The sequence below is a fragment of the Gorilla gorilla genome, chromosome 14 (assembly GCF_029281585.2).
Source record: "Gorilla gorilla gorilla isolate KB3781 chromosome 14, NHGRI_mGorGor1-v2.1_pri, whole genome shotgun sequence".
In the NCBI taxonomy this organism is placed as follows: Eukaryota; Metazoa; Chordata; class Mammalia; order Primates; family Hominidae; genus Gorilla; species Gorilla gorilla.
In genome coordinates this window covers 78,689,233-78,701,722 of record NC_073238.2, presented here as the reverse complement: position 1 = coordinate 78,701,722, position 12,490 = coordinate 78,689,233, and positions in this window count along the sequence as shown.

Below are 12,490 nucleotides of genomic sequence, written 5' to 3'. Positions count from 1 at the left end.
ATGGTTAATTTTATGTGTTAACTTTACTGAGTTACAACATACCCAGATATTTGGTTAAACATTATTTATGAGGGTGTCAGTGAGGGTGTTTTTGGAAGAGATTAGTATTTGAGTTCGTTGACTGAGCATTACCATCCTCAGTGGGGTGGGTATCATCCAATTCACGGAGGGACTGAATAGAACACAAAGACCAACAAACGATGAATTCTGTCTTTCTCCCTGATGACTCAGCTGGGACATTGGTCTTATTGGGACATGGGATTTACATCATAGATGCTACTAACTCTCATGCCTTTTGGCTTGAACTAGAATGGATACCATTATTCTCTTGATTTTTAGACCTTTGACACAGATTGGAACCACTGACTTCCCTGGGTTTCTAGCTTGCAAATGGCAGATCAGGGGACTTCTCAGCTTCCATAACCAGTGAGCTAATTTCCTATAATAAATTTATATATACACACACACACACACACACACACGCACGCACATTGTTGGTATTTATTTAGTTTTTCTGAGAAATCCTAATATATCCAGGCACTATGACTCAAAATTTTTTTTCATACTCTGCAACCTCGTGCTTTTCAAATTGCACAAAAACTTCTCCTTTTATCGCTGTGTTTGAAGATAGTAAGCTAAAATAAGATATTGTAGCATAGTAAGAAAATCACAGGTTTTGGTAATCAGATTTACCTGGAATCAATGACTGTATTTGTCACTCAGTATTATGTGCAAGCAGATAAATAACTACAACTTGTGTAATTGAAAATTGAAAAAAATCTCTAATATAATTCTATTGAGACCTGAACTTATTCATCATATATGATGTGGTTAATATGGTTCTAGGGATGTAGTGTTTGTTGAAATGGCTCCATAGTAAATAGACATTTTTGGCAAGATATGTCAGAAGATTTATGATTTAAATAAGCAGTATTTGCTGGAAATATTTTGTCATATATTGATATACACAAGAGGACTTTATTAAGTGTCAATTCACAGAAACGTGGTAAACTGTGTGCACTTGAATTCTGACACTTACAGACTTTCAGCAGCTTCCTTCTGTTTATACATTTTCTCGGCCAATAGATGTTACCACTGATTTCAGCAAATACTCTGCAAATTATTGTGCCAGCTATGTTTCAAACTGTGCAGTGACTAGTAAAACTATATATTTAAATCTAATTTTTGTAATGTAGTAATGTAATGTAGTAAACTTCAAACTGCCCTTTGAAGTTTAGGAGGCAAAATGAACTAAATAATAGACAACATGAAGCTGTTAAGTTTGTGATATTGCTGCATATATCACTGTACTGTGTACTTTTCTATACTAGACCCATTCACTATCTAGGACTCCATTGGCTTATGAGTTACAACAAGTACTGTGGCTGCATATACACTTTCATGTTCATGATAAATATGGAAGAAATATTTTTACCTTGAATTTATGATGATGTAGCCAATCTTTGCATTTAAGTATGCTTATATGTACATGATTTTTCTATGAACATAAAGAGTGAAACTCTGACATTGTTTTATCTAAAACCTAGCAGTTTTCTATCTTATTAAATACTAATTTATCTCTATACCCTCAAAGAATTCATCATTTAGTTTCAAGAGACTTTTTTTTGACTAGAGTTGAATGAAATTGAGGGGAAATGAAGCAAAAATATTCTTTTGTAATTCAATTACTTCACTTGATTTATGCAATGCATTGTGGCTGAGGAGATATATATTTCAAGAAAAAGCAACAAAACAAATACCACTTTATTTCCATAATAACACTGTTTTTCTCAAAACATCTCAGGTTGATAGCGTATACATGAAACGTGTAATATAAAGAGAATAGTTTGTAACGTCTTTTAAAATGTATTAATATGGTTGACTCTTATCTGATGGGTGTCAGACTCTAGAGGATGGGCTAATACTAGATTAAGTTTTATTAAAAGATTTTATTGTTTTTAATTATAACTCACTTAAAATATGACTTCATATTTCTGGTAAAAGAGTCTAGTGTGTAGAAGCATAGCCTAGTTCTTTGCTGTTTAGATTCACTGATTAAGTTTCTGTGGCTGATTAGTTTTGCTGGACTAAATGTAGGTCAAACTTGAACTAGCAGAACTTATAGCATTTAAATGTTCTTCTGATGCAATTAGTCTATAGGGCATTATTTTATGTTCCAGGCTGTAAACAACTTGAAAATATCAGATATAGCTATGGTTACCAACTGGAGATTAACACTAGATACTAAAATTTCAACAGCAGTGTAATTCAAACAAATTCAATTTTTACAATGCTCCCTATGTTAGCATAGCTCAACGAACATAATTTGTTGATTTTGAATAAGTATTCTAAGTTTCAGGTTTATTAAGATATTTTCTATTTCTTGATTATTTGTGGTATTTTTCTCTAATCAATGAATGAATCATTTCTCTCATAAATAGCAATTTTTAGAATTAAAGTATTTAATAATATGTTTGGTAGAATATCATTAGAATACTTCCTACGGTGAGATCTACTATTTCAACATTCACTACAGTTGACTAATGGCATTTTGGTATTCATTTTAGTACAAAACTGTGAAAAGTGTTGACTCACTGTGGAGAAAATGGAAAAAATACTACTTTCTTATAATAGGTAAAGTTGAGAAAAATGTTCTAAAAATTGTGAGAATATTATTTTTAAGTTAACTTTTAATGCACAAATAATAATTGCATATGTTTCTGGGGTACAATATGATTTCAGTGCATAAATAGTATTTTTTTAATTTAAAATGTTTTTTGAATGCCTTTAATGCACCATGTATGGATTAGAAACTAGAAAATCACTTAAAAGATTATCAACTTTATTAGTCAAAAGGGAACTGCAAATTAAAACCATAATAAGATATCATTCCTCAAATATTAAGATTAAAAAAAATAAGAACAACAAAAACAACACTGACCATCCCAAGTTTTGGCTAGAATGAAGAACAGCTGGATCTGTAATATATTTCTGGTGGCAATGTAAAATAGTACAGTCATTTTGGAAAACAGTTTGGCAGCGTCTTTATAAGCTCAACGATAAGCAACCCTTAAATTCCAGAAATCTCACTTCTATATATTTACTCAATGAAATAAAATAATTATGTTCAAATAAAACCCAGTAAGTGAATGTTCATAATGGCTTTATTTATAATCACCTAAAACTGGAAAACATTCAAATGTCGTTTAACTGATCAATCAATAAACTCTAGCATATTTACATGTTAAAGAGAAATAATATGGATGAATCTCATGCATGATGCTATGTGAAAATACCCAACTTCCAGAGTGTATGCATATTATGATTCCATCGATATGGCTTTGTGGAAAACTAAAAACAATAAGGACAGGAACCATCAGTGCTGCCAAAGGCTGTTGGTTGAGGAGATGTTGACTATAAACTAACATGAAGTTGACATGGAGAGGTTTTGGAGTGACTGAACTGTTTTTTGTCTTGCTTGTGCTGATGGGTACACAACTGAGTATTTTTCAAAACTTGTAGAACTGTGCACTAAAACGGTCAATGTTGTTGTATTAAATTATACCTAATAAAAATGATAAAATATTTAGGAAAAAAATCTGACAAGTAGATTTGTTACCACCATGATTGCCATACTTACATAATCAGAGATCACGCAATAGTCAAAAGAAATGAATGAATCCTAGTAATAAAATGCTCAAAGAAGTAAATCCCAAAAAGTGCATACAGCATGACATCTTCCTTATAAAGTCAACTAAAACTCAGTAGCGTATTTTGTTCTTTTAGGAATTTCTACAGTTGTGACTTCTGTGCATGTGTGTATGTGTATGTTTATGTGAGTGTGTGCATAAAGTAAGGTCATGGTCTACATAAGAGCCAGGATATTGATTTCTTCTGGGTCACAGAAAAATGTGTAAAATTTATTTTTAATTTGAGTGGTATTTGTCATCTTACAGTTATCAGTACGTATGCTACTTATCCTCTTCCTGTGTATGAAATATTGTACAATGAAAATTAAAAATAATAATATAACAGCGTTTATTATTGAGAATATTGAGGTAGATGTTTTAAATATATTATTTAATACTCAAGGACTAGAATCAGAGATAAGACCTACACTAAAAATTAGACATTGTCATTTTGTCTTTGTGATCTTTGACAAAATATTTAGACTTTAATAGGTCAAACATTTTTAGTTAAATAATGAATAATAAATAACATTATCCTTTGAAAGTTCTTGAGGAGAAAAAAGAAATGATTTTATCCTACATAGAATAGCTCAGGTCTCTAATTACTTAATAAATATTGATAATGCATTGTTTATATTGATCTTATTAAAAAGTTAAATTCTGCTTTGGCAAAAACAATAGGGATAATAACAATAATGAACTTTTTTCTCATTAAAATTATCTTTTGATTTTTAATATTTGTAGTTATAATGTATTAAATTTAAACATTACATTTATCCCAAATATTTAAGACCATGTACTCATGATATGCTTGCTGAGGATCAAATCCTATGTTCATATTTGAAAGAGAGAATAGTGTTAGGCATAAAATAATCATAAATGTAAAACAATTCCTAGGGGAAATGTGCACATATTATTTCAAATTACATTTTAAGGTTGTGAAAATCATACAAAAAAGCTTTTTAAGGCTATTTTGTAATTATATAACTTTTCCTATTCCAGAGTTTCATCTGATTTAACAATATTTTTTCTTTCGTATCTCCTGTGAAATTTAAGATTATGCGACATGCAGGTAGAAGGAAACTACTGTATTGCTCATGGCAGAAACTGAAGTTTTCTCAAAAGTGATTTCACAAATTGATCTCTTAACACCCGGAAAATGATTGAATGTTCTTCTGTGGTTTTATATTTTGCTATCTGAGACAAAATATTCTTAATGCACATTATTTATTCTGTTAAGAAAATAATTGGTACCCTTGAACATTATATGCTTTTGTTAGAAGATACTCCTATCAAGTCAAACAAAAGAAGATTCTTATTACTGAGAGTCTATCATAATAGTTAGCGTTAGATCTGTTTTTTTTTTTTTAAAAAACTGCCCTAGAATCTTAGTCCATACATTTTGTTTCCTTTTATTTTTTATCTTACATATATTATGAAAATAAGCAATATTATACTTCTTGTATTGTTATTTATTAATATTTAAACAATTTGTTATGCAATTTTATTAGATTAACCATTTTGAAACTGAAGTATTAGGACAAAATTATAATAGATTTAATAGGAGGAATTTTCAATAGCAAAATGTTAATTATATATCCAAAATATTGTATCCTTTTTCTAAACTTTTCTTAAATATTTTGAGTCCCCTCATATGACTGTAAATATTTCAAGTTAATAATACATATACTGTGATTGCTCACGGAAGTTAGGGTCGTATGTTTAAAAAGTATTTTAATCATCCTTAGGTAAAACGCAAAAATAAAGGCATTCATTTTCCGAAATAAACTGTGGCCTCACATGTTTTTACAAGACAGATGAAAATTACCTTTGGGATTTACAATGAAGAATCTAGATAATTACCTCTATTCTGATGAAATTGCTGTGTGCTTAATTATATGCAATTATTTTCTATATTATAAATGTTTCACTTTTGTGTTGCCATTTCACAGCCTAACATCTCTGACTCTCAATACCAGAGAAAGAAAGATCCAAATATTTTCTTGAATTGTTCTGTGAATTATATCTCTACCCAAGTAGAAGAACCATTTTTATGATTATCTTAGGGGTCCACAGTGAAATCACCAACTGAACTGGTGGCTAAAGGTCATAAGTGTCTTTCTGCAATTGTTGATAACTTTTGCAATTCCCAAGTGTAATATTCAAGAACAAAATTTAGACAACACTTTTGTCTAATTAAGAAATATGTTTCTTTTATATGTATTGAAGGGAGAGAACATAAGATGCTTATAACTATCATCTTATCTGAACTTGAGGAAATTATGGGCTTTTGCCATAATGTTATTTAGAAGGAGATCAAAATATTGGAACAAAAATGTTAGCAATTACTTAAAGTAGATTGGCTTTAAATGTGTGTGATATTCTATATCAGGAAATTGGGACTTGAGGCTCATGGCTCATTTAAGTCTCACCCACAACTACTCTCAAACAAATCTGAAATATATATTTAGTAATTCTGGAGTTTGTTGTAGGTCCCAAGGTGTCAAAACATCTCAGTTTTTTCAAGACGTATGCATTTCAAAAAGAGCTTATATTTCCAAGAGCTCGAAGGATGGGTTCAGGTCAGAGGCATTCCAATACAAAAAGACAATGCTGTTAGTAGCAGTCTATTTCTTAAGTTCGCCTGCCAATTCCATCATCCCAAATAGACGTGGTTAAGCTCATAGTGTTTTTTTCTAAGGGAAGTGACATTTACACAAGTCAACTTTGGAAGTTCTTGTAATTGAAGAATTTTAAGGAATACTTTGAAATCTGCAAACATGGAATAGGGTTGATATGGATCCTGACTTACATGGTGTAGGAAATATTCAGGAAGAATATATATTTTTATATTCTATGTTCATTGCTCTCTGTCTTGGTTTATATGTTACTCCTCAACCATGGTAATCATAAAGAATAAGGTTAGCTGTGATTAGTTTATCTGGATTATAATTGATAACAAATGCTTGAGAAATATCAATCATTTTTTCATGATGTTTGTCAAAATAAAATAAATATTACTATTATTTCTGGCAAGGTTAATTTTCCAAAACAAAAAGTATCTGCATGTTAAACACAGGGGATATTTTAATCCTGAGACTGTATCATAAAGTTAGTGTTAGTTCTATCTTTTTTTTAATCTTCCTCAACTTTGTATCAAGGAGAAAACATTGTTATACACACCATCCAGGGAAAAGATACAGTGTTTGAATCACCATGAAATGCCAAAATAATAGCTGAGTTACACAGATTTTCTACTAAGTCCCTGGATGTAAATTTATACAATTAGAAGCACCAGACCTTCCACATAATAATAACCCAAGAGAAAACCAATTATATTATTTCTTTTCCAGTCCCAAGGGGTCATTTTAAATTTTTCAGTGAAACAATATGCACTCTTAAATGGAAACATTTGTCTCTTTCAAACTAAAATAGCAGCATGAAGGTAAGGAAAGCTCACTTTTATGTGGCAATTTTCACATTGCCGAGTGCTAGGCATTGTTCTAAGTATTTCATACTACCTCATTTGACTCTTTCAATCAACCTATAAGGTAGGTAAGTTTCATTATTCTCCTCATTTTCCTGATGAGAAGACTGGGACATCCATCAGATAAGAAACACTGCCCAAAGTGTTAGACTAATAAGTGACAGGGTTGGGCAATGAACCCAACCACTCAACCTTCCGGAAAAGTGAGTTTTAAACAATAGATTATGCTAATCTTATCAGAAAAAAATGACATTGTCCGGGCACGGTGGCTCACGCCTGTAATCCCAGCACTTTGGGAGGCCAAGGCGGGTGGATCATGAGGTCAGGAGATGGAGACCATCCTGGCTAACACGGTGAAACCCCGTCTCTGCTAAAAACACAAAAAAGTAGCCGGGAGTGGTGGCGGGTGCCTGTAGTCCCAGCTACTTGGGAGGCTGAGGCAGGAGAATGGCATCCATCCGGGAGGCGGAGCTTGCAGTGAGCAGAGATCGCACCACTGCACTCCAGCCTGGGCGACAGAGTGAGACTCGGTTTCAAAAAAAAAAAAAAAGAAAAAGAAAAAAACGACATTTCTGGAGCAAGTTTTCAAGAATAATGTCCTATCTTCTTGTTGCCACACTGTACGTCAGGTCTCAAGTGATGGATTAAAAAACAAAACAATAATATTGTAGCTCTTTTGCTATATTTTATGATAAAGTAAAATAACTCTATTTTCTAGAACCTAGGTTGTCACACTTGTAGAAGATGAGAAAGTAGTACGCTTGACTTCACCTACAAACCATTTATTGTATAACCTAACACACCAAGAGGCCCTTTATTTCTCATGCATGTATTAAAAATGCTATAAAGTTACTATTGAAACATAATAATTAGTGAAAATAATATCTCTTACCATGCGGATTAGAACTTTTCCTATAGAAGTCCAGATACTCAGTGACCTAAAGAAAAATCTTCTTACATAAAAAAGGTTTCAACATATAATAATAAAACGTACCTATCCAGGTAGTCATACCAATTAGCCGCTACAATCTAGAATTATGGAAATCTGGTTGGTTGTAAGCACTTCCTTTGACTCTTCCTTTTCATTTCTTTGGCCTTGAAAATAAAGTGGCACAGCAATAAATTCAGGTAAAGAACATACTGGTGATAATTTTATATTCAGTTCAAGTTCAGTTGATCATGTTAGGTGGAGTGCTTTCATTAAAATTCAACAATATATCTTGGACATTTTATTATTTTGTTTTTTCTTTCAGCACACAACTATGTAGGTATTCCAAAATATATCTAGAAAGATTCCCAGTGCTTTCTGCATTCTAAATGTGCAGAACCTTCATGGTTCCTTTTTGAATTACACATATTAATATATTTTCAATTTCATTTTTCTCATAAAAAATAACATGCTTCTTGTCTGTTTTGTTATCTGCTTTTTAGTCATAATAAAAATGTTACTTTAAGTCAAAAAAAGCTACAAAATCAACTTCAATCTGGATTATATGCAGGAAAAACATTACAAAAGTGACAAATTGATTTTATGTCTGTCTAATCATTATTAATCATCTCTCTACTTTTGTTAGTGAATAGCCAAATTAATAAAAATTTTAGAACATATCAAATAAGTAAAAGTAACAAGTTTTAGTAATGCAAAACTAAACAGATAATTTGAAAACGTGTGTAGTTTGAAATTATAGAGAAATCCTCTCAATTTGTGAAAAAAAATGAGAGCAATATGATTGAATATGAAGCAATATTAGGTAGTACTGAAGCAAATTTTTTTTTTCATTTTTTGGCTATATACTAGGTAATTAAAATCCTTCATCAGTTCCCTTCCCCTTTATCACAGGCTGTTTTTATTTCACAGACCATTTCCTTAACTTCATAGTGTTTTTCATCTCATGGTTTATAACAAATTCCCAAAATAAATTTGGATCCATTTTAACATCCAATTTCTTGCCAGAGTGAGCCTGACCTATCCTATTCTCACTTACTCTGCTCAGCTATGTTATTTGCAACATTTCCATCTTCAGTATCAAAAAATGTATGTTATAGAATGCCCTATAAATGGCATATTGAGAATAAAGTGATGAATAGAAATGACATGAAAAATATCAAGTTTCTAATGCCCAGAAAAAATGTTAAACATGAGCCTAAAACTCAAAAAACTTCACATAAATTAAACTTATTTAAATAACTTTTGCTCTCAAAGTTGATTATTTACCAAAACAGAGTGTGGGTCACTAGTTTACGAGTACTAAATGATCAATATGAGCAAAGATCATTAAAAATTTCATTCATTAAACTGTCCCATTAATATCAATTAGAAGATACTTATTCATTGATTAACTTAATATTTACTACATAAAGGTATGTAATTTTTTGTATTTTAACTAAATAGGCACATATATGTATGCAAAAGTTGCCCTATCCCATTCAGCATACATAACAACTTATTTGGCAAAACAAAAATACAGGAATAATATACAAGAGATCTATTATCCACCATGGTGACTATAGTTAATAACAATATATTGTACCCTTGAACATTGCGTTTTAGAATGTAGATTTTCGTTGTTCTCATCACAAAAGAATAATAAGAGTTCATGTATATGTTAAATAGCTTAATTTAGTTATTACACAATGTACATAAACATCAAAACATCATGCTGATCACCATAAATATATATAATTCTTGTAAATTATAAGAAAAATAGAGTGCAGTTTTGACGTTCTTGCACAATTAAAGAGAAAGGAGAAGAAAAGTGGAGTCCCTGGGGTAGATATTGAGTGAGTTCGGATATTGGAGGATTTGTGTTGGAGCAAAACAGGACTGCAATGAAATGTCATGCTTGAATGCATCTTGCTTTTGGTAACTGCCTGAGGTAAGCTTCACAGGCATATTCACAATTAGTCTCACTGAACCACATTTGACTAATATAATTTGGCTCACAACTATGCTCATCTACACCACTAGGTGAAGCACTTCTTTTTTTTATTTTATTATTATTATACTTTTAAGTTTTAGGGTACATGTGCACAACGTGCAGCTTTGTTACATATGTGTACATGTGCCATGTTGGTGTGCTGAACCCATTAACTCTTCATTTAACATTAGGTATATCTCCTAATGCTATCCCTCCGCCGCCCACCCCACAACAGTCCTCGGTGTGTGATGTTCCCCTTCTTGTGTCCGTGTGTTCTCATTGTTCAATTCCCACCTATGAGTGAGAACATGCGGTGTTTGGTTTTTTGTCCAACAACAGGTGCTGGAGAGGATGTGGAGAAATAGGAACACTTTTACACTGTTGGTGGGACTGTAAACTAGTTCAACCATTGTGGAAGTCAGTGTGGCGATTCCTCAGGGATGTAGAACTAGAAATACCGTTTGACCCAGCCATCCCATTACTGGGTATATACCCAAAGGATTATAAATCAGGCTGCTATAAAGACACATACACACGTATGTTTATTGTGGCACTATTCACAACAGCAAAGACATAGAACCAACCCAAATGTCCAACAACGATAGACTGGATTAAGAAAATGTGGCACATATACACCATGGAATACTATGCAGCCATAAAAAATGATGAGTTCATGTCCTTGTAGGGACATGGATGAAGCTAGGTGAAGCAATTCCTTTTCTGAGGAAAATAGAACTCACTCTGCTCTGGCTTGTATGAGGAGGAATAGGATATAAGCAGTTGAGGAAGAACGCTCCATGAGTTGCCATCCTTCCCTCTTCCTGCCTGCCAGAAGAGGTAGAGCCCACTGAAGAAGGAGCAGAATAAGGAATGGAAACCTTAGTTACAAGTCCAAGGAATTCTACCCACTCTACTATTTTTTTATGTGTAACTTGATTTATAGTTTTTACTTTGAAAGAATGTAACTATTGTACGTGTTTCATAAAGTATCAATAGCTGAATAGACCAAGAAAAAATGATTGTCTACCCGCTTTCTATGCCCACTCTTTTGCTGGTGGATCTTTTTGCAGTAATGGTCAACAGGACTAGCTAGCTCTTTCCCTTAATGTCTGCAAATAAACATGCAAGTTCTTTTAGTTTTAAAGGAAATATTCATTGCCACAGGGAATAGGCAGGGGATAATAAAACATAATGAAGTAAGAAAGATTCTGTGTCAGTCGGGTTAGATGATGTTATGCTGTGACAACAAACAAGTCTCCCATATCAGTTAAGATTTAGGATAATCTAAGTTAAGATTTAAGTAAATTTCCTTGCAAATCTAGGTGGTCGTCAGAGCAATTATCCTTTACAAGCCACACCAAAAGAGGCTTAACCATCTTGTAGACATATATCTGAATATAGAACTTTCTACTTCCGTGGGCCAGAGAATGAGCGAATGAAAGACTCAAGCACTAGCTAAATTCTTTCACCCAGAGACAACATATATCATTTCCACTCATATTTTCTTGGTCAAAAATCATACAGGAATGCTAACTTTTGGGATCAGGTCAGTATAATATTTCTTTGCAACCAGTATAGAAAAGAAATAGAGATAATTTCTTCCACAATTCTAATCTTACAAGTTCCTTAATCTATGGTTTCTGAATGTATTTTAGCATAATAAAAGAAAGTTTACAAGTATGAGGTTTCATACATGATTATCAAATAATAAGGTATGAATTAAAATACATATGTATAGCTAGGATGCTTAACTGGAGCTAGAATGTAAAAATTATTATATGTAATACACACACACACACACACACACACACACACAGAGTCATGTACCACATAACAATGCTTCCATTTACAATGAACCACATATTTAACAGTGGTCCCATTAGATTAAAATACCATATTTTTACTCTACCTTATCTATGCTTAGAAACACAGATACCTATGAATGTGTTACAAATGCCTATAGCATTCAGTAAAGTAACATGTTATATGGGTTTGTAGGCCAGGAACAATAGGCTAAACCACATAGTTTAGGTACATAGTAGGATATCCCACCTATGTTGGTGTAAGTACACTCTATGATGTTCAAAAAATGCTGAAGAGTCTAATGACCCATTTCTCAGAATGTACCGCCATCGTTAAGTGAGACATAATTGTTTATATATATATACATACACACACATATATACAGGCATACCTCATTTTTGTTTTGCTTTATTGTACTTTTTTAGATACTGTGTGTTTTATATAAATTGAAAGTTCGTTGTAACCTTGTGTCGTGCTAGCGGATTGGTGCCTTTTTCCATCTGCTCACTTCCTGTCTCTGTGTCACATTTTGGTAATTCTTGCAATATATCAAGCTTTTTAAATATTATTTTATCTGTTATGGTGATCTGTGA